Raw genomic sequence first — 4,875 nt, 5'->3', positions numbered from 1 at the left:
TAAGTCTAGAATCATATCTTGTGATTACTTGTGAGTCAAGTCATTAATTTTGATTTTAAAATTCAAATCTTTTTCAAAACTAATTTTAATCATATATTTCTATCATATCTTTTTAAATCATATCTTTTTCAAAAATTTTTTTTAAAATATCTTTTCTAACTTCTTATCTTCTTATCTTTTCAAAATTGATTTTCAAATCTTTTTCAACTAACTAATTGACTTTTTGTTTGTTTCTTATCTTTTTCAAAACCACCTAACTACTCTTCCCTCTCTAATTTTCGAAAATAACTCCCTCTTTTTCAAAAATTCTTTCTAATTAATTAATTGTTTTAAATTTAAATTTAAATTTTATTTCCCCTTTAGTTTTCGAAAATCATCAACTCCTTTTCAAAAATTATTTTCGAAAACTTCTCTCTCTCATCTTCTTCTATTTATTTAATTACTTACTAACACTTCTCTTCATCTCATATCTCTGTTTCTATCCTCACCCTTGTGTTTGGATTATCCATTCTTCTTCACTCTTATTCCCTTTCTTCTTCTACTAACAATAAGGAACCTCTTTACTGTAACATAAAGGATTTCTCTTCTTTTCTTGTTCTCTTCTCTTTCATATGAGCAAGGACAAGGAAAAGGGCATTCTTGTTGAAGCTGATCTAGAACCTGAAAGGACTCTGAAGAGAAAACTAAGAGAAGCTAAAATACAACAATCCAGAGACAACCTTACTGAAATTTTCGAACAAGAAAAGGAGATGGCAGCCGAACCTAACAACAACAATGCAAGGAAGATGCTTGGTGACTTCACTGCACCTAATTCCAATTTACATGGAAGGAGCATCTCAATCCCTGCCATTGGAGCAAACAATTTTGAGCTTAAACCTCAATTAGTTTCTCTGATGCAACAGAACTGCAAGTTTCATGGACTTCCATCTGAAGATCCTTTTCAGTTCTTAACTGAATTCTTGCAGATCTGTGATACTGTTAAGACCAATGGGGTTGATCCCGAGGTCTACAGGCTTATGCTTTTCTCGTTTGCTGTAAGAGACAGAGCTAGAGTATGGTTGGATTCTCAACCCAAAGATAGCCTGAACTCTTGGGATAAGCTGGTCACGGTTTTCTTAGCCAAGTTCTTTCCTCCTCAAAAGCTGAGTAAGCTTAGAGTGGATGTTCAAACCTTCAGACAGAAAAAAGGTGAATCCCTCTATGAAGCTTGGGAGAGATATAAGCAACTGACCAAAAAGTGTCCTTCTGACATGCTTTCAGAATGGACCATCCTGGATATATTCTATGATGGTCTGTCTGAATTAGCTAAGATGTCATTGGATACTTCTGCAGGTGAATCCATTCACCTAAAGAAAATGCCTGCAAAAGCTCAAGAACTCATTGACATGGTTGCTAATAACCAGTTTATGTACACTTCTGAGAGGAATCATGTGAGTAATGGGACGCCTCAGAAGAAGGGAGTTCTTGAAATTGATACTCTGAATGCTATATTAGCTCAGAATAAAATATTGACTCAGCAAGTCAATATAATTTCTCAGAGTCTGAATGGAATGCAAGCTGCATCCATCAGTACTCAAGATGCATCTTCTGAAAAAGAGGCTTATGATCCTGAGAACCCTACAATAGCAGAGGTAAATTACATGGGTGAACCCTATGGGAACACCTATAACCCCTCATGGAGAAATCATCCAAATTTCTCATGGAAGGATCAACAAAAGCCTCAACAAGGCTTTAACAATGGTGGAAGAAACAGGTTTAGCAATAGCAAGCCTTTTCCATCATCCACTCAGCAAAAGACAGAAAGTTCTGAGCAGAATCCATCTAGCTTAGCAAATTTAGTCTCTAATCTATCTAAGGCCACTGTGAGTTTCACAAATGAAATAAGGTCCTCCATTAGAAATTTGGAAGCACAAATGGGCCAGCTGAGTAAGAAAATCACTGAAACTCCTTCTAGTACTCTCCCAAGCAATACAGAAGAAAATCCAAAAGGAGAGTGCAAGGCCATTGAAATGACCATCATGGCCGAAACCACAAAAGAGGAGGAGGACGTGAATCCCAGTGAGGAAGACCTCCTGGGATGTCCAGTGATCAACAAGGAGTTTCTTTTTGAGGAACCAAAGGACTCTGAGGCTCATCTAGTGACCATAGAGATTCTATTGAATCTCCTTATGCCATTCATGAGCTCTGATGAGTATTCTTCTTTTGAAGAGAATGAAGATGTCACTGAAGAGCAAGTTGCCAAGTACCTTGGTGCAATCATGAAGCTGAATGCCAATTTATTTGGTAATGAGACTTGGGAAGATGAACCTCCCTTGCTCATCAATGAACTGAGTGATCTGGATCAACTGACATTGCCTCAGAAGAAACAGGATCCTAGAAAGTTCTTAATACCTTGTACCATAGGCACCATGACCTTTGAAAAGGCTCTATGTGACCTTGGGTCAGGGATAAACCTCATGCCACTCTCTGTAATGGAGAAACTGGGAATCTTTGAGGTGCAAGCTGCCAGAATCTCATTAGAGATGGCAGACAACTCAAGAAAACAGACTTATGGACAAGTAGAGGACGTGTTAGTAAAGGTTGAAGGCCTTTACATCCCTGCTGATTTTATAATCCTAGACACTGGGAAGGATGAGGATGAATCCATCATCCTTGGAAGACCCTTCCTGGCCACAGCAAGAGCTGTGATTGATGTGGACAGAGGAGAGTTAGTCCTTCAACTGAATGAGGACAACCTTGTGTTTCAAACTCAAGGATCTCCTTCTGTAACCATAGAGAGGAAGCATGAAAAGCTTCTCTCACTGCAGAGTCAACAAAATCCCCCACAGTCAAACTCTAAGTTTGGTGTTGGGAGGCCAAAACCAAACTCTAAGTTTGGTGTTGAACCCCCATATTCAAACTCTATGTTTGGTGTTGGGAGGTTCCAACCTTGCTCTGATTATCTGTGAGGCTCCATGGGAGCTCACTGTCAAGCTATTGACATTAAAGAAGTGCTTGTTGGGAGGCAACCCAATGTTATTTAATCATTTTTATTTTATTTTCTCTTTGTTATTTCATGTTTTATTAGGGTGATGATCATGTGGAGTCACAAAAACTACTGAAAAATAAAAAACAGAATGAAAAACAGCATTGAAAACAGAACACCCTGGAGGAAGGGCTTACTGGCGTTTAAACGCCAATAAGGAGCATCTGGCTGGCGTTCAACGCCAGAACAGAGCATGGATCTAGCGCTGAATGCCAGAAACAAGCATAGAACTGGCGTTCAACGCCAGAAACATGCTGCATCTGGGCGTTGAACGCCCAGAACAAGCATCAATTCAGCGTTTAAACGCCAGAATTGCATGCAAAGGTGTTTTACATGCCTAATTGGTGCAGGGATGTAAATCCTTGACACCTCAGGATCTGTGGACCCCACAAGATCATCTCAGCATCTGTGGACCCCACAGGATCCCCACATACCTCCACTCACCTTACCTCCTCATAATCCTATATCACCCTTTCCCAAGAACCCTTCACCAATCACCTCCAATTCCCCTCCAAAACCATCAACACACCTCCATCTCTCCTTCTTCTCATCCTTTCTCTCTTCTTTTGCTCAAGGACGAGCAAACATTCTACTTTTGGTGTGGAAAGTTTTGTTTTTTCATAACCATTGATGGCACCTAAGGCCAGAGAAACCTTTAGAAAGAGGAAATGGAAGACAAAAGCTTCCACCTCCAAGTCATAGGAGATGGAGAGATTCATCTCAAGGGTCTATAGCTCAGTGGTAGAACATTTGACTGCAAATCAAGAGATCCCTGAGATACCTCAGGGGATATATTTTCCTCCACACAATTATTGGGAGCAACTAAGGGTGAAACATCAAGAGCACTCCATCATCCTTCATGAAATTAGAGAAGATCAAAGAGCAATGAGGGAGGAGCAACAAAGACAAGGAAGAGACATAGAAGATCTCAAGGACATCATTGGTTCCTCAAGGAGAAAATGCCACCATCACTAAGGTGGACTCATTCATTGTTCTTAAATTTTCTGTTTTTTGTTTTTATGTTAAATGTTTATCTATATTTGTGTCTTATTACATGATCATTAGTATTCAAGTGTCTATGCTTTAAAGTAGTGAATATGAATCCATCACCTCTCTTAAATGGAAAAATGTTTTAATTACAAAAGAACAAGAAGTACATGGTTTCAAATTTATCCTTGAAACTAGTTTAATTATTTTGATGTGGTGGCAACACTTTTTGTTTTCTGAATGTATGCTTGAACAGTGCATATGTCTTTTGAAGTTGTTGTTTATGAATGTTAAATATATTGGCTCTTAAAAGAATGATGAAAAGGAGAAATGTTATTTGATAATCTGAAAAATCATAAAAATGATTCTTGAAGCAAGAAAAAGCAGTGAATACAAAAAGCTTGCAGAAAAAAAAGAGAGAAAGAAAAAAAATGGCAAAAAAAAAAAGAGAAAGAAAAAGAAAAAGCAAGCAGAAAAAGCCAAAAGCTCTTAAAACCAAAAGGCAAGAGCAAAAATCCAATAGTCCTTAAAACCAAAAGGCAAGGGTAATAAAAAGGATCCAAGGCTTTGAGCATCAGTGGATAGGAGGGCCTAAAGGAATAAAATCCTGGCCTAAGCGGCTAAACCAAGCTGTCCCTAACCATGTGCTTGTGGCGTGAAGGTGTCAAGTGAAAACTTGAGACTGAGCGGTTAAAGTCAAGGTTCAAAGCAAAAGAAGAGTGTGCTTAAGAACCCTGGACACCTCTAATTGGGGACATTAGCAAAGCTGGGTCACAATCTGAAAAGGTTCACCCAATTATGTGTCTGTGGCATTTATGTATCCGGTGGTAATACTGGAAAACAAAGTGCTTAGGGCCACGGCC

The 4,875-nt window shown here is 38.7% G+C and overlaps 1 non-coding gene across 1 annotated transcript; it reads right to left on the bottom strand.

Moving 5' to 3' along the window:
- Positions 1-1,148: 1,148 nt before the first annotated feature.
- LOC112787912 (small nucleolar RNA R71) lies at positions 1,149-1,256 on the bottom strand. Its single transcript, XR_003195297.1, has one exon. It is a non-coding gene; the product is annotated as a small nucleolar RNA R71 (small nucleolar RNA).
- Between the last annotated feature and the right edge of the window lie 3,619 nt (positions 1,257-4,875).

The sequence above is a fragment of the Arachis hypogaea genome, chromosome 20, assembly GCF_003086295.3.
Source record: "Arachis hypogaea cultivar Tifrunner chromosome 20, arahy.Tifrunner.gnm2.J5K5, whole genome shotgun sequence".
In the NCBI taxonomy this organism is placed as follows: domain Eukaryota; kingdom Viridiplantae; phylum Streptophyta; class Magnoliopsida; order Fabales; family Fabaceae; genus Arachis; species Arachis hypogaea.
The sequence above is the reverse complement of the archived record's forward strand: the minus strand, read 5'-3'. Positions and strand labels throughout refer to the sequence as shown.